The sequence below is a fragment of the Strigops habroptila genome, chromosome 6, assembly GCF_004027225.2.
Source record: "Strigops habroptila isolate Jane chromosome 6, bStrHab1.2.pri, whole genome shotgun sequence".
Taxonomy (NCBI): Eukaryota; Metazoa; Chordata; class Aves; order Psittaciformes; family Psittacidae; genus Strigops; species Strigops habroptila.
The window spans coordinates 3,338,956-3,357,935 of NC_044282.2; the positions used below are offsets into that span (position 1 = coordinate 3,338,956).

At 40.2% G+C, this 18,980-nt stretch overlaps 1 long non-coding RNA gene across 1 annotated transcript; it reads right to left on the bottom strand.

Annotated features, from left to right (window-relative positions):
• Positions 1-3,124: 3,124 nt before the first annotated feature.
• On the bottom strand, positions 3,125-9,344 carry LOC115609471. Its single transcript, XR_003991867.1, has 3 exons — positions 9,146-9,344; positions 7,523-7,626; positions 3,125-4,762 (listed from the first exon to the last, which is right to left on the bottom strand). It is a non-coding gene; the product is annotated as an uncharacterized LOC115609471 (long non-coding RNA).
• Positions 9,345-18,980: the final 9,636 nt, after the last annotated feature.

Below are 18,980 nucleotides of genomic sequence, written 5' to 3' on the forward strand. Positions count from 1 at the left end.
GGCCTTAAGCATGACATCCTCTGCAGCCCATCCACCTTCTCTGTAAGAGCTGTTTGCAGGTGGTGTGTTGGTCGTGCCAGTTAATGCAGGGATGTACCTAACAGCCCACTGACTGTACCTCCGCTGACTTCAGAATTGCATTTGGAGGTCTGCTGTCCTTAATGACCAGACATACTGTCCTGAGGGCAACTGTCTAAAGACAGTGTAGATAAAATCTTTTAGCCTCCCCTCCACCCATCTACTGGAGCTTGCCAGCAGTGCGGTTTTTAAGACTCATCGTTAGACTGTCACTTCTTTGTCTTCCTTTCTAGGGGATTTCCACATTCAAACCAACATCCCCAGCAGAGCTCTTGGAGAAGACGGACTTCATGAGGGATGTGGCTGTCTCATTGTTATAAGTCAGGACAACTCAAGTTTCTTCATCACTGTAGGCAAAACTGAACATAGAGGAGTCAGAGCAACCTCCCTAGGCTCCATACCCCACCCTGTCACCACCAGCAACACAACCTCTCCTTTCAGCTGCAAGGAGTATAGATAGGGACCATGCAGAATGGGGCTGAACATGCACATTGCAGGGCTGCCAGCACTCATTAATGTGGATTTTGCTTGAGCCACTTTTGCTTGAGAACCTTGTCTATGAGAAGTGCTCTGCTGCTGTTATCACCAATTAAAAGTAACATGGTTTCAGAGTTAAACTGCAACTGCAGGCCCAGAAGATGAGAATCCCCCTCAGTCTGACACAGGATCCTGACTCCACACACATGGAAATGTTCCCTTCCACAGTGATTCATGAATGGTAGTTCCCCAGATTGCAACAGCTCTTCTTACAACAGATAAAATGTAAAATCCAGAGCTAAAAGCAGTAAGACAGTGAGGATAATATTATTTATTACTTTATACAGTACATACATAGGGGGTACTACACTGTGTAGTATTAATACTGTAATGAACTGAGCAGCAGGCAGAATCTGTGCTTAGGCAGAAGAGAGTAGGTTTTGGAACTTCAATACATAGTCTTTAAATATGAATTTTAATCCCTGCAACCCTTTCCTAAAGCTGAACAGAGCTAAGCACAGATTTTGGTTTCTTGTGGTTTTGTTTGTTGGTTGGGGTTTTTTTAAGTTGATAATAAAACATCAGAAGTTGGGGGGCAAATTAAAAATGTCAGTGTCTCAGTCTACAGACCCTCCCGACACTCCACATTTGCCTCTAAAAATACCAGTTTATCACCATCTTCCATATTACATTAGGATCAAGGGACAATAATGACAAATGACTAGAAAAATGCAGTCAACATCATCTGTAATTTATTTGGTGGATAAAAGTAATCAGAAAAAAAGACAAATGAACTGCAGTTTCCTTATTTTTGTATATCAACCCACCTTCTGTCAGAAGACTAAATTTTGTGGAAAGTGCATTAAAAGCAGTTTTGCAAAAGGTCATAATTGCAACAACAGCTAGCATTTTCTAACTAACCTTGGGGACTATTCAGTAAATTATAATACCCAGTAGATGACATTTCTCTATTAATAGACACAAAAATGTCCTGCTCTTCCTAACACATGTGTATGCCACATACGGAAGTAATTTCCTGTTACAGTATTATCCGGACGACGTAAAAGAAGACATTCACTTTCAGGAGGCCTGACTGGCAACTTTTCTTGTATTTTCCAGCAGGCCTAGATATATGATATGAAAAGCCCTAAGGAGCAGAGCTTTTATATCCTATTTATTATCCCTTTAATAAGAACAGATTTGTAGCATGATGAGACACATTAGCAGGAGACAAGTATTATTTTCTACTGCAACTACATATGTGACAGCCAACATTTTTGTTTTTCAAGAGAACTTGTTAAAATGTGTGTTACTTACTTAATATATGTACAGTCTGTAAGTTTCATAAATACAATTATTCTAGTTTGCAAATAAAGGTTAATCAAACTGAGGTAATTCAAAGCAGAGTGTCAGTCAGAAATAAATTGGGGAGTCTTGATATAGCTCATATTTCCATAACTGTAAATATTGTCAGCTTTTAAGATCAGGTTGTCTCTGTTGTTTCGCTTGTGCCATACTCTTTAAAAGAAATCAAATCAAAACCTGGAGATGAATAAAATAAAGTTCAGAGTATTATGCTTTCAGACATAAGTATGTAGAATTAAAAACACATCTTTCCAGAAGGGAAAGTACTTGTACTTAGTACAAGCCATAAGCTGTTCGAAAACAGTATTACAATCACATTTAATAATGACACACATAATAAAGTACTTGAATGACTTTATGAAAACACACAGCCAAATAGACAGTAACTATTCTGGGAAAAAAGAGGAGGTGGATATTTCTAACCACGTCCCTGCTGCACTCCTGCTGGCCTGGCTGCATCTGTCAAGCAAGTGGTTTGCAATGCTACAGCAGCACAAGGCAACAGTCTCACTGCAGATGCAGTTACACAGACAAACCTGGACCTGGGCTGGAAGATCTTGCTTGCCCAGAAGGAGGAGGAAAGCAGGACAGGGCGCCAAGTGAAATATAGCACTTCTGCTACTCGAAGCTGCACCAATATGTAGTGCTACTAATATACTATGTAGCCGCAGTTTACACCAGCAAAGCGTGCCCAGTGGAAATCTGGGTGAGATGATGCTTGTGCTTAGGAGTGTGAACTGAGTAGTAACAATAAAGTACTACATATGCACTTACAGTCTAGAAAGAAGGAAAGTGAGAGAGAGATTTCTAACTGTAAAGAAAGTGATTATATGGATTTAATCACCTAATAGTAAAAAGCTGAAAAAAAGATTACAGATTTTCAATAAAGCACTACGGTCTCTGATATGAGTACTCTTACAGATTCTTAAATGGCATATAAATAGGAAAAGAGGTCATCAGGGTACTTTTAAAAATCAACAAACATGCTAAGTTTAGGACACGCAGTTTGTCTATAAAACTAATTGCAAGCAGGTTGTATCACATTCTTTCTTATAAATTGTATGTTACAGCACCAAATTTAGGTTAATTGTGAAGTTGGAGGCAAATGCAAAAGCATTTCAGTTGCTGAGAAAAGTTTCTCTTTATTGGGGAAAAAAAAAAAAAAAGAAAAAAGAAGAAGAAGAAAAAAGAAGTATCTCCGGAGGTTCGCTGCTAGCTCAGTTTCTGGTTTGTGTCAACTTGTTTATATCAGCTGCTGATTTGCGTCACTGGCTTGGCTTTGTGGTTGTATCTGGGGCCTGATGGACACCCTGGTACATTAAGAAATTCACCACAACAGTACAGCATGTTAAGATCAGATAGCACAACCTAATGTTGTTTTCTTAAGCGCACACACCACACATAACCCTACTAAAAAATTACTGGAGGCAGCTAAGAGAGGCAGACTATAGGTTTGATGCAAGTCAGGTTTAAATTCAGATAATGAGGAAAATGTCTGTGTAGTACCAAAAAAATGCACACCAAATATTTTTAAGGGTACCAAAAAGTTGTACATATATTTTTAAGACAGTTCACATTTCTAGGAATCGAGATACCATACATCACTTCCTCTAATGTTTTAGTACAAGCATCTTGAATAATGGCATATTCACTGTGTTGTGCAGGGAAATGTTTTACTTCGAGATGTAAAGCATTATTTTAGCTATGGCTTTAATTAGCTCATTGGAAATTAAAAAAACCAAATCCTGAATATTTAAGCTTGAACATCTGATCTGATCATTTGGAATACCGAGCACAACATAACTTAGGCGCTTTGCTTATAACACACATATTTTATAATATATTTACAGTATATAAGGTGCCCATACAGAAGTCAGCATTATATTTTAAGCTTTGTGCCCATGATTAGATGACACATGTTCACACATACAGAACTGCCTAATGAAAATGCCTTTCCAACTGAGCACTTCAGAAATGAGTAAAAGGTAGTGCATGATGCCTTCTTGCTACACCAGATGCATATAGCTGAAAATGCAGAGCAAGGACTAACACAATTCTAAGGGCAGACTTCAATCAAGCTAATAACATTTTACTTCAGCTGATGTTTTGCTTTGCATTTTCTGTCCAAGCTTCCACAATCAAGTCTTTCTAGTTTCATGACAGTTCATAGGTATAGTGAATAAACAAAGGGAATACCTGTCTATAATCTTAACAGAGATATTTTCTAAGAGAAAACAAAATGTTTTCAAAACCATGTTTGCTTTCTGCAAACTTCCTTTAAGAAATACTGAAAGTAGTTCCAAGAGCCTCAAAATGTTGACATGTTCCTGAAATAAAACATGGATTTTCTTTTTAAAAATTACATATTGGGTCAAATTTATGTTAAGATCCTAAAATGTCTTTCAAGATAAACAGTACAGTTGAAATGTTTTGATCAATCTGTTTTACTTCTTCAAAATATTTGGCTGTTGCCCAATTTGAAATGAAGGCAGATTTTGAAATCTCAAATTCTTGAGTAAAGCAGAATGATTATCCCCTAGTTTGTTCTGATAATGTACCATATTTTAGATGGAGGAGTTCAAGTTCTAGAGATTAAACAATGAGTCCTGGAAGGTTCAACAAAAAAACAAACAAACAAGCAAAAACTTACAAAGAACAATAATCCAATTTTTAAGCAATAGGTCCAGGAATAATCCAGGAAAAAGCATGTCCCAGACTGTCTGGTCTAGGAGGTGGTTTTGAGAAATATATGGTTCATTCCAGCAGAACTGGCAACAGTTTACCTGCATCTTCTTTTTCTTATCTTGGTCCTTACAAGGAGAAGCACAAAAGGTGCTTTTGCCTGCACAGAAAATAGAAGTAAAGGTCACTAGAGATGCTATAGCAGCTTACACTTCCCAAAAGATTCTACAGTGCAGGAATAACTCGTTTAGTAGTGAGTTTAATTTCATGGCGAGGTTGTGCAGTATTGCCCCTGTGAAGTAAAAAAGCTGACTTCTGTATCTGTCCAAACACACAACGCTCATTCTCATCCTAAGGAACTTCCCCCTTTTCCCCCTCTCCTATGTTACTATTAGCACAAATCACCATATGGCATCCTGACAGAAAGGTATTAACCTACAGTCATCACTCTTGATGGATACCTTGTTTTGCTGTGTTTGACCTCCATTTTGAAGTAGATAGATAGAAGATTACATGCAGGGTTGATATGATTTACTCTTTCAGAAGTATAATAAAAAAGCAAATATTAGAGACAATTTTGATTGAGTCTTTTTTATTAGTAATCCCTGTTAAAACAGTTGAGAGAAGCAAAGGAGTTTTGATTTTGTTCAACACCTTTTGCAAACATTTCCGCATCTCTGTATCAGGACTCCTCAGGTCTGGAACTGGGAGCTTGTGAAAACATAAGTGTTAACAGAGATGGTGGAGTCTGCCACACCAGCTGGAAGAGACACATTGAGGATCTGGTGAGTATGAGAGACACAGAAAACTGAGCTGGAGTAGCGCTGTGGTTTCAGCGCTGTGACACAGACCTTGGGCTTTAAGGCACTCTCAAGCTCCAGCAAAGGAGGGAAGAACCCAGCTACACAGGAGCAAGAAGGACTAGTTTTCCCATAGCTTAGAGCATGAAGACTGTACCGAGGATACCAGAAACCCCTGGATGCCCAACTCCCACATGGGGAGGATGGAAAGAACACAGAAGGGATGAGCAGTGGTCTCCGGTGGCAATCTCACTGGATCTGTGCACCAAAGAGCACCTTCATCACGTCCACGCTCACATGGGAGCTACTTCCTTTGGGGGCTCCTCTGCTCTCCATCATTACAAGAAGCCAGGAGCTTTGCCTTTCCCATGTTCTCAGGTCTCTTTTGGTCCTCATTCAGACATCCCAGAGAGTTTTCCCGGTCCACTAAGTCTGTTCTTTCAGGCCTCCTTAAAAATAGCGAAAGGGCCCTAAAGAAATCCATTATGACAGTCAGAGAATCTTGGAAAGGAAAGTTTGCAAAAATATTTACTATGTGAACTCCCTTCTGCCTGTATTCATAGGAACTGAACTAAGTGACCAAGGGGGAAATTTGAAACCAAAGCTTCTAACTGAACCCACAATTAAATAGAAGATCAACATGCCCTGAAATGACAAGTGAAAAGCTATGTCAAAAGCACAAGTCTTCACTGTCTTTATAGCTGCACAACCATATTTTCCAATTTGTTTAAGTATGTACTAATTGGATAAGAAACACAGGAAAATGACTCTCTGGTGCTTTGCTGACATCTTAAACTACTTCTATTTAGCTCAGAGATTTGACTAGTTGTCTGACTGTACTTTGATGTAGTTGGAGAATAAGAAGTTAAGTCAGTCCTTTAGACCAACAATCCTCTCTGGCTGAGATCATAAGAATATGCAATTTTGGCTGTAACACTTACTTTTTATTTCTTCAGCCATTTCAATACTGGGAGATAATTATTTCATTGTAGGAAAAAGGTGTATAAGATTTTTTTTTTTAAATTGACAAGTAACTTGTTTTGAAATAAACAACTGTGAATTGAAAAGTGTATATAATGTTGTTTCTTTTCACTTAGTTTTCACACTCCTACTTAATTTTATGTAACTGACATGATAAGAATGATACCACGGGTGAGGCAAAGTTAGTACAGTTAGATAATGTGATAGACACGGTACTGAATTGCAACTATTCCTTTTAAAAATGCCATGCTTAGTTACAGAGTTATGTATTAGTAAATAGACACATTTGTTTCCAAGGTCATATTTTTTTTCCTCAACACTATTCATAACATATGCAGACAACCTGACTGTTGTGGTTTAACCCCAGCCAGCAACTGAGCCCCATGCAGCCGTTCACTCACTGCCCGCTGGTGGGATGGGGGAGAGATTCAGAAGGGTAAAAGTGAGAAAACTCGTGGGTTGAGATAAAGACAGTTTAATAAATAAAGCAAAAGCTGTGCACGTAAGCAAAGCAAAACAAGGAACTCGTTCACCACTTCCCATGGGCAGGCAGGTGTTCAGCCATCCGCAGGACAGCAGGGCTCCGTCATGTGGAACAGCTACTTGGAAAGACGAACTCCATCACCTCGAACGTCCTCCCTTCTTTCTTCCCCCAGCTTTATACGCTGAGCATAAACATCCCTACAACATCCCTTCCAGCTTCTTGTGCACCCCCAAGCTACTTGCTGGTGGGGTGGGTGAGAGGCAGAAAAGGCCTTGGTTCTGTGTAAGCACTGCTTAGCAATAATGAAAACATCTCTGAATTATCAGTACTGTTTTCAGCACAAATCAAAAACACAGTCCCATGCTAGCTACTATGAAAAAATCAACTCTACCCCAACCAATACCAGCACAAGATGTTCCCATCATGATGCATGAGCTGGTCTAAAAGAAAGAAATACACCCCACACCCACTGTGCTTCTCAGCCTTAGAACTAGGAAACTTCCAAATAATCGCAGGGAGAAGGGTAAAAGGGTGGTTGTGAATGTACATATAGACAAAATATCCTAAAGGCTATCTTTCTGCCATGAGTGCTTGTTTATAAGTATTTTCACACTGTGTGAGTCTATGAAACAGACCTAAAAAAATGATCACTGACCTCAAGAACGATCCTGGACTTTGAAGCTGAATGAAATGTCTTCTGAAGACAAACCTCAGGGATTGAGGTACTTTGCAGAGATGTCATAGATGGTCACATGGAGTCTAAGAGAAAAGACCTTGATGGTTACAGAAATACTAACACATGATTTTTTATGACTATATACCTTATCCCATCTTTCTGCCACTACTGTGAGGAGGAGAGATGCTTTTTAAACATCTTGGCTTATCAACATAAAAAGTTGAAAGTTTGCTTTATCAACAAAGTTACAGAGGGAAGCTTGGTCATGATAGGCTGTAGCTTAGAAAATAATTATATATTAATCTGTAATTCATCTTCTGACTCAAGTGAAATTGAAGACGACCTCAGAAAGAAACTCAGAACAGGTCTGAACTGTGCCTTTGTCCTGAAAAATAGATCAGTAAAGATCTGTATGAAGGACAGCATGTCTTACTGAGGCCTTGGGAAGTTGTCTTTATCAGTAGATGAAAGAAGGATTAAGTAACTGCCCTCACAGCGAAGTCTCTGCCCTCATACTGAAGCTTCATATCACATTGGGCCTGCCCAAAGGTTGAACCCAGAGACACTTCCAAACACCACTTCAAACAGCAGGACAAGTGCTGCAGCATTCAATGAAGTTTGAAGTGTTGAGGGCAGCCTTTGTCAACAGCAAAATAATATCTTGGTGAAGTTCGTGCAGCTGCAACCAGTAGGTAATGCCAGATAATAAAGTACTTTTTGCCAGATGTGGCAAAAAAGGCGAAGGCTTTCAATATGCATAACTACACCAATGCCAGCAAGAAGACACAAGAATATTAAACTGATGCTAATGTGTGCATTGCCCATCTTGACTTCTTTCATGATGTTTCTATAATGTAAATCATGCTCAAGCAAGAGTACTTCAGGCTCAGGAGATACAGTCTCTGTAGAGCTTTGCTATACCACGATTAAGATGTTAAAGAATATAAGAGAAAGTCATTCTTGGACCAAGAAAGTCAATGCCTGGCACCAGTTAAAGCTGCTCTGATGATACCTGAAAGCTCACTTCAGTGGTTGCAAGGACATGGATTGTCCATAAGAAGGAATATTAGGTATTGTTCAGAAAAGGCTCCTGAAGCTAAACACTAGAAGGACAACCAGGTAACTTCAAAGGGAACTACCAAAACTTTCACCCAAAACAATGAAAGATAAAGATTTAAATGGTCAAATTTAAAAGCCCAAAGAGAGTAAAAATTATGGAGTATTTGCTCTTTCATTCCAATGAGTGGAAAGTGGGGAAGAGCTTGTGGGCATGCCTTCTCAAACAAAAAGTTCTCCCATGGTGAATGTTTGGCCATATGTACAGGGACAGTGTGAACGTAGATGAGTGGGGAGAATATGAAGGAAAATACGGTTTTACTAAACAGCCTGCCAAAGACCTGGCTTTCTTTAGGGCTATTTGTTCAAAAATTCATGTCTTTAAGCTTTAAGCTTTAATCACAGAGAATAGTTTTGTGAGAAATATGTAAACAGGTCAGTATGACACTCATCATTGTGGGAAATATGCAAACAGGTCAGCATGACATTCATCATATGAATGGATAATTCATTTTAAGAATGTACTTCAGTTATTGCTCAACTTACATGTTTAACTGGTGCCAGTATCAAAGAATGAAAACACAGTTCAATATATTACAATTTCCAGCTACTGGCTTGGTGACCACTTCAGGCCAAAGATGCAGTCTGCTTTCTGCCAACAGTTTAACAGAACACAGGTTTGAGGCTCAGAAGAGCAGAATTCTTTAACTCGGTCTGCCAAGCGACCTTCAACGAATCACTTCAGCACGCCACGATTTCCCTACATATGAAATAAAGCACAATACTTGTGATTCTTAGCAAGGTACTTTTAAGGCAACTGATCAAAGTTTTAGAAACTGTTCAAGTGCCATTACATGCATACGTTTATCTGAATGCGCCACTTGGCATGATAATATTATTAAGCCCATTATTTCTGTGTAAACACATACATGCTTTGACCCAATTTCTTAATTTAATGAATACATTCACATAAGCTACCACAGAGCTGTTCTTCTGGTAACTTTTTGAAACTCCTGGATTACGCAGAGCAGGGCTGCTCTCCCCCATCACTATTTTTCGACTTAATCCCAATTTAAACTGGTTTCCCTCACACAGAGGGAAGCCTAACAGGGAAATACTGGTGTAGCTAGAGCAGGCTATTTAAGATACAACAGAACAAGACATGAAGGCATTAGCTGTTCAGATTCAGCTTGGAGTCTTGGCTTTAACAGCAGAGAGAAGGAATTTGCTCTGAATTGATGTCTTTCCTAAAATGGAGGGGCTTGAAACTGCACACAGCCTTCCAGATGATTTTGCACAAGTAGAGATCCCATGAGTACTGAGCAAAGGGGGATAGTTACTTCTCCTGATCCTATTAGTATAGCTCAGGAAGGTGTTGGTCTTCTTTATTGCCAGAGCATGCTGCTGGCTCATGTTCATCTTGCTGTCTGACAAGACTGCCATGCCCATTTTGCAGAGCTCTTTCACCACCTCTGTCTAGCAGTTCCTACTGTCTAAAGCAGGTCTTGTGCTCATAAAAGCCAAATTCCTGTCAACATCAACTGTGCAACCAGACATGTCTGCTCCCCGCCAGGCCTTTCCTCTGCACTGTCAGGACTCAAGAGAACACCACCACCTGGGCCTCTGTGCCTTTGACACTCATTCCTAAAGCCGTTCAGTCACTCCCGATATGCTCAAGGTTCCTGCCCCAGCCACATTAATGCTGCCAATGTAAATAAGCAGCAAGAGAAATAGCACAAGGGCCAGACAAGCCTTGGCAGTTTATTTGCAACATGCTGGATCTGAGTTCCCCACAAGCACCAGATCTCCCTAGACAGCAAGTCAGATCAGCAAATTGGGTCTTCCGTACTCCCAGAGGTGAGTCCTGCACAACTATCACACACGACATCCTCTTGGTGCTAATGCACTACTCTATTGGCTTCCCAGGGATGAAATTCTCTTTCTTGCCTGCTACCAGCACACTGCACCAGCTCTGCAACTGCAGATCTGCCATCCTCCTCTTGCCAGACAAGCTTCCTGCCTTTCCCAGCCTGGAACTCTCTATTTGCCCTACAACTGACCATGGTCTTTGGCTGCCCTCCCTCTGTGCAGTTACAGCTTCAGGCTTTTGCCTCTGCAGCATCTCTATGAAGATGCCATCAACATCTTTTTATGTCCCCTAATGCTGGGCACTTTGCCATCTTGCTCCCACAGCTCCTTGTTGTGGCAAAATCCCTCCTCATCTAGCAGCACACCTTCTGCAGACAAGGACACCATTTTCTCCAGTTCCAGCCTTTGGGAGAACCACTGCTACTCTCTGCAGCCTGAGGTCTGGAGAGATTTATCCTGCCACTGGACCTATGACTGGAATAGAGGTGTCTGCGGTGCAAGGGGTAGTTGTTCTATTTGGTGCTGGGAACTGGGCCCTGTGTTGCAACACTACTGTTGATGAGTCCCACATGGCCTTCAGCAGGTTTCTGCCCTCCTTCCATGCACCTTTCTGAGCAAGCTGCTGCTTCTCAGAGTTGTGCCCTGGGACTGCTAACTCTAGCTGAATAGGTACCTGACCCTCCCTACTCAGGATCAGCCTTGCCCAGCAGCAGAGGCTGGATCTGAGGACACTAGAGGAAAAAACATACCAGAAGATCTAGAAGCAAAGCACAGAGCTGCTCAGCAAGTGGCACTGCCAGACGGCAGGAGCCCAAGAAGCACCCCAGCTCCCCAGCATGTGCCCAATCACATGAACTGCCACTCTGAGTGCCAAGTCCCCCTTTGCAGCTCCTAGTCACTGTGTTTCCTAAACACCGCTGCTCCAGGATTAGGCTGGCTCCACTGTGGGGTCCCTTCTCATGTGGCTAGAAGCCCACTTGAACATGTCCTGACACCAGTTGTGTGTGCTTATGAACTGAATCCCACTGCCTGCACTGCCCTCACAGCAGCCCTAAGCCCAGCACAGGCAATGGCTGCTCCAGGAAAAGACTCTTCCCACACCCCCACTGGTTGTATCCCTTCTGCAAGATAAGCCAGCCAGAGCACCCCTAAAGCACTGATCAGCCATAGAGGCCGTCACCACTCAGCCATATTACAACCAGACCAACTGGAAACCCACCACAGGCATCTTCTGCACCTCACCAAGGTTGTCTCCCAAGAATATAATCTCACAAGACCATGAGACTGCTCAAACGCCCTCTAAGCAGGTCTCACTTACTCATGACTGAGGCTGCTGCCACATATTCCTGCCACTACTGTTATCCTTGTAACATCCAAAAGCAAATAGCATTTCTGAAGTCATCACTTGATTTTTAAGACAGATTCATACTTTCTTTTAAGACAGATTCTACTTTCAAACAGAGGTTGGTTTAGACTTCAGACTACGTGGTTTTGTTAGCATCTCAGGGACTTCATTCTTAAATTCCTTAGATCCCTTGGGTAGACAGTATAAGGGTCTAGATATTGCTCACTGAATCATAGAGATAGAAGCATTGAAGCATCCATGTATCAGGCACAATATGACTAGGGGCCACATTATTAGTTACACCCACTAGTTTCTTCCCTTTCTTGGGGCTGAAGATGACAAAGTTGGCCTCAATGTTCAGGTGGATGAATCCTCATCTGTAATAATTATTTTATTCCCATACTTAATTTTGGAAGCTTCATTCACTGACAAATGCTTTATCTTACTTAAATGAAATACGGAGAGCAAGTCCCTTAAAATGGCATTTTTTCTTTCACTGGACTTAAAAAAGTCTCAGCCACCCAAACAAGAAACTGAGCTATAAAAGCAGGTAAGTTACATGTATAAGGTCATGCTGTGTCCTTCAATATACAGATACAGCTCCCACTGAAATGAAAAGGTTGCATGCAGACTAAAGGGTAGGCTTTAGGTTAAGAGACTGATATCCTGTTTAGACTAAGACAGATATCGTCAGAAGTGATAAGGTAAAAGTGACCAAATATTTTTCTTGTATCTTTTTACAGGGTCCATGTAATTTTCTGGGCAGAAGGGTCAAAACAAAATAAAACTCAACCTTTCAAAGCTCTACATAGGCTAATAAAATAAAATAAATGCCAAAACTCCAAAGTTGTAACAAACTACTATGAGATGGAGAAAATATTGGTAGAAAAATATTTCTAATCCAGAATGACAAATAGATTCTCAAAGATGACAATGAGGGGAAAAAAGTCTTTAAAGATAAGAATGTGCTTTAAAATAAAGTAAAATAATAAACTGAAATTTAATAACAAAGCAAGTAAGCCCTAAGATTAACTAAACTATGTCATGTGAAAGGTTATGAAAAGACTGTGAAGGAGGAACAGCCTTTTGAAAGGGGCATGTGAAGTTCTCATTGCTATTGATAGAATTCATACATATCTATCCGAGACAATGTGGCTTATTGTATATAGCAGAATTCATACATAATGAGAAAAGCTTCACAAAAATTAGGATCAATGCTTTATGATCACCATTCCTTCAGCCCTCTGACTTCACAGGTAGGCATTCCCTTATCTGGTTTACATGGGACTGAAGGTCTGTGTGGTGAGACTGAACTCATATTCCTTGCATACCACCAGGAGTGCCCATGACAGATAAAACTATTGCCTCCACATTCTCTTAACTTTCAGAATTAATTGAAGGATTTGCATAAATAGCACCTTCTTAAAACTGGGGCATTCTCCCAGACAACAGAAGCAGTGAGTATCAGCTAATTCTTGCCACTAAAGGATTCAAAATCTGCATTTAAACATTAAAGAGTTTTGAACTCACCATTCTGACATACTGTATTCAAAGCAAAATATTTGGGGATTTTAGCAGGATTTTGGTTCATCACAAATGGCCACATTCTTGACATTTTGTCCCAATACAGGATGAAAAAAATATTTCCATATTATGAAAATTTTCACAGAACTGAAACTAGGTTTGCCAGCTTGCACTACTTAGCACGAAAGCCATTTCAAAGGAAAATGCAACTTTCATGTAAGTATGGATGAGAACAACTATTTTGGAACACAAAGGGCTAAAGTAAACTTGAGCTGTTCTTCTGAAAACAAACAAGTATTTCCATAGTCACAGGGAATGAGCCCAAGAGGCCTGGACACTATTTGCACATACTGAGCTCAGAAGAGCACTGGGATTCAGTGCTTGGAATGACTCCTGCTTGGGGGTTCATTGCACAAGGGAAGGAAGGAGCTCTGTAAAGGCCTATAACATCTTACATCTCCAAAGCCACCGTCATGTAAAGTGAAAGCCTTTGCCCTGCAGCTTACAAGAGGCTTCTCAAACCCCGAGTGAGCAAAAACCATTGCTTTAATATGAAAGCTTAGCTACTTGTTGAATTTAGGGAGATTTTTTTGGGTAACACTGCACACAACTGCTGGAAATGTTTGTACTTAGCAACTGCATCAGTTTCTTTAAGCACTGTCACCCTGTCTGCACCACAGCAGTTACATACCTTCTACTTTCTGCAGCACACCCTCACCAAGCCAGCTCATATACTAACATGCAGTGTTGGCTCAAGAGAAAGGGACAACTCCTTTATCAGGACCCTGAGTGCCCTAATGGGACTTAATAGCCTTGACCAGCCTCACCTGGGGTCTCCACCCACACCCTTTGCCTGTTGCTCAGAAGCCCTTTTTAAAGCTCAGGCTATGAAAAGTGATTTTGGCTGTCCCTGGATAATTCTTTCCCTTCTTACCCCCCCTGAAGTCGTCAGATGCTAAGTGTTTTTAACTTTCTAGTTTTCCCTATGTTTTGTGTATTCGCTATTGCACTTGCTTACTAGGTCAACCTGAAAGAATTCACTGTAAAACTAGAAAATGGCAGCCTTGTAGTGTATTTCTATCAACCTTCTAGGGTGGCTTTTGTCAAGAAGCAAGTTATGTCTGTAATAATATATTTATGCTGATAAAAGTCAGTATGTTAACAGAAACATAAATTGAGTAACACAGCACCATGAGATTTCAGTGCAATCCACCAAGTTCCTAGTGTGTGACTTGTAAAGTTTCTTAGTAGGTCAGCACATTAATATTAGTGCTATAAGAGGTCATCTGATACCGCTACCATGTCTGGTTACTAATGGCCAGCTTTTTCATTCACCCAGTGAAACTGCTTCCGTATATAGCACTCCTTAAAAGATGGCAAGAGCTTTTTCTTTTTTAAAAAAGCAACATTAGTAAATTGTTTTCAAAGTAATTTGATCTATTTGGGATCCTGAGAACAGAGCAGAACAGCTTATCTGCAGGAGAAAAACGAGGCAATATATTTAATGCTGTCAATTCCTCCTCCTCCCCAATCATTGAAAATAAGTAATACTAATAACTAAAAAAAAAAAACCCAAACAATTCAAGTATCAGTGTGCCTGTTTCTTTTTCAGTTCCTAACTTAGAATTGCTATGGATAGAAAATAGTAAGTAATCTCATGGTTCTGAAGCTCTAATCGCAAGTAGATGACCTTCAAACTTAATTCTTCATCCAAGATGAGAACAAAGCTCTAAAACCGGTAAATTTAAGCATATCTTACTTTCTGTTCAAAACTGTAGCAGTTCTGAACAAAAGCCACTTAAGAAATACTGGCTTATGTGTTCTCCTCACCCAAGAGGAAACTTGATATTTTTGTAGTTTAATATTTTTGTGAACATGTAGCTCAGTTTACATCCCTGTGTTTGTGTTATGTGCCAAATCTGAAAGGTGAGGCTTCTGCAAAACAACTGAAAGAGACAGTTGGAAGGCTTTGTGTGATCTTCATATGTGGAGGGACAGTGAACTACCAGCAAAACATTTTCTGTACTCTAAAGAATACCTTAACTAAGGAGATTTCATAAGGGTTTGGGTGAAAACTCCCTTCATCTCACCAACACTAGGTGGACACAAATGAAAATTATTCTTCCTGAATACCTTGAACTTCTCTTAGAAAGCAATCATTCCTTCCCTGTTTGCTGAAGACAGTTTGTGTTCTCCAGTCTGTACAATGCCATGGTTCCTAAGGAAAAGTGAGCATATTCCTTCTATCAAGTAAGCCATCTGTCATGGTTTAAACCCAGTTGGTAACTCAGCCATCTTCTCACACACACCCCCACCCCTGGGAAAGCTTTTCTGTATGTTATCCAAATACGTAAACGATCTTTAGCTTGATGGATTCTTAAGCATTCTTTTCACCAAGGCCCCTTTTGAAACCTTATGGACAGTAGAAGTGGTCTGGTATTACAAGAGAAAAAATTACTTTTTTTTTTTCCTTAATAAGGAACACTTACTGTGTTCTGATTTTGATTAGTTGGTTTGGTCACCCCATCCCCTCCCTCCCGCCCCAGCTCCCTTGCTTCTGAAGAATGTATGTCAGTAATAGTTCAATTAACTATTAACTTGCCAGCTTTGTGCAGAGTGTGAACAGGACAGTCTAAGGCAATCCCTGAATATCTGATCCTCCCTCCCTACCAATAGACTTAACTCGTTAAGAAGCTTCTTTCCCCAAACCTGTCACCCAAGTTGCCAGCCAGCAATTGCCAGCCACTTCAGTTCACTTGATGTTCCCACCAGATTCTTCAGGACTCCCCAACCTCTATAATGGCATGATGCTCTAACAGAAATCAGGATGTGCTAATGTTCCCACCCATGGGGGAATGGAACATCCACTATTTGCCATTGTGAAATCAGACTTCGGACCAGAAAATATGTGGGAGAAAAGCAAGAAAAGGTTTATTTCAATACATTACAAAGATTGCATTACTCTATTTGGAGAAAAATAGAGACAAATTAGAAGACACACAGTGTCCTTTGGATGCTCTGTTTGGAACGTCTCTGCTCTGCTCAGTTGGCAGAACCAAGACTTGAAACTGGTGGAAAATTTCTACAGTTGTTAGAATTGTGACACAGTTCTTGGAATAACTGCCCCCCCCCATGCACAGCCTTCCTGAGTAATAAATACTAATAGGAGTAGGATTAAGAAAACCCACCTGAGTGTAAATATACCCTTGCATATTTCCTGTAATCTTTTATCTTGATATCTATTTCAATAGAGATAAATTTCAGTTTCTCTGCTAATGAAATGTAGTTTGCTGCCTAAAAAGCATCCTGTTGCTGAATAGCTCTAGAGACATTTGATACTTAATTTATCAACAAAGGAACACATTCTTACAATGGCTTTTCTGTCTAAACTGAGTGCACCAGGTAATTCTTTAGAATTCATGCAGACAAGCTCATTTCACTACGTAATGTTTCTATAACACATACATTTGAGCACTAGCCATTTTATAACTGCATGATATGCAGTTTTCTATCGGCTCTTCGTAACAACTTTGCCCACATGATCACGAATGAGAAAATGATGGAGGTAAAGGTGTGCTTGTATTAGGTGCATCTGAATAGCAGCTAGTCTGATTTGACACATGACACCTTAGCAAAGGAGAAAATTTCAGCTTCTCCTACAAGACTTCACAATTATGTGTATGCGAAACATGTGGGCCTCAAACCAAACTTGTCCAAAAGTTCATCCTGCTCTTTTCTGTCTTGCCTCTGCTTTCTTTAAGCTATCAATATAGAGCACTTGCAACTCCTACACCGAGAAGAAAAAGAAAGATGAAAAAAATCATTCTCTTGGTCACAGGCCAAAAAACAGAAAAAACAATCCCAAAACAGGCAGAACTCCCTCAAGCAGCTGGACTTTCTACTTCTCCTTTTCTGACTTGGAGACCAGTGAGGCTCCTGAAGCGGTAAGGAGTGCACGGCTTGCTTGTCTCCTGAGGCAGCACTACCACCTTGAAGGTGTCCAGGAGAAGTCTGGCCAGAGAATAAGGATGCCCTATCAAGCAGCAGGTTAAACTGTTATTCCTCTCTGGCCTTGGACCAGCGTAAGGCTTGTCTGATCAAGCAAAAAGCCTATGAAATGCCTGAATAAATGTAAGAATACTACTAATGAAACCAGCCTAACAAAGGGGCACAAGACATAAATGCCTCTGTCATCCAAGTTGCCTTATATCATAGCTGAGTAAATGGGGTGAAAAAAAGGCATAAGACAAATAGAAGTTCTTTAAAGTGCTTTAACTGGGAAGAGATTAATATGTAAAGATAAAACCAAAGCAAAGTTAAAAGAACAAGACAGTTTTTAGTAACAAAACTCCCCTTATTTCTAATACATTTTTACATCTCCATTACTAAAAAATAAATGATAAATGAAGTGCACTTATTCAGAAAGAAAAGACTGACTTTTTTCTTTTATCGGAGAGAAACCGAAGCCTGAAGCACGCAAAGGCTGTCAGCTGCAAACCACTTCAGAGATGATTAAGTTCCACAGCATGTGTGGGTCACCAGAGCAAGGGTATGTAGTAGGAGACAATTCAGTCCTCTATGCCTGAGAAACATTGTGATATTTTGAGTATGCACTGCTCATTTTCTTTAAAGTGCAAAGAGGACTCTGAAATTGAAGTGTCTAATCTTTAGTCATTTAGGGTTGACAGCTAACTCACTAAAAATGACACAAAATTCCATACATTTTTCTATTTTTATGTAAGTGATCTGACAAATTTTCCTTTTCCGCATGCTTCTAAAAGAGATGAGGCCAACTCTCTTACTCCACAAACAGGGCTTTGTGTAGTCACAGTGAAGTGGTTACAAGAAGGCAAATTATGCCTTCGGAGTTCTTTTTCTACCAATTATTATCAGACTGCCTATCAAACAGTAAAAATCACAGAATTGTTAGGGTTGAAAAGGACCTCTGGAGGTCATCTAGTCCAAAGCCCCTGCCAAGGCAGGGCCACCTAGAGCAGGTTACACAGGGATGCGTCCAGGCGGGTTTGGAATGTCTCCAGAGAGGGAGACTCCACAACCTCCCTGTGCAGCCTTTTCCAGTGCTCTGCCACCCTCAATGTAAACCAGTTCTTCCTCATGTTGAGGTGAAACTTCTTGTGTTTCAGTTTATGGCCATTGCTCCTTGTCCCATTGCTGGGCATCACTGTAAAGAATCTGGCACCATCCTCCTGGCACCCACCTTTGAGATATTTGTATGTGTTAAAGAGATCCTCTCTGAGAATAGTATTCAGCTACCTTTAAAATATTGCAGCATTCAGACTTTTTTTTTTGTGTAAGAGAAACATGTATTTTCTGAGTTTAATATTGCAATTAACTTGTCTATAACTGTGATTTAGCTATATGTAAAAAAATTATTCTTTTTAAGAAGTGACCATCTATAAGACTTACTTTGTAAAACAAGCAAAAAAGGTCTCTCAGTTGACTTGACCTAGAGAAATCAATCTAAATTATTATTTGCCTCTAACATGGATCTTGTGCTGCTGACATGTATGAAAAGAATTTCCAAATTTACAACCCACAATTATAATTTGCCAATATGTGGCTTCACATCAGAAGCTGCGATCAAGTGTTTGGGTTTTATTCTGTGAAATATGGACTTCCCCC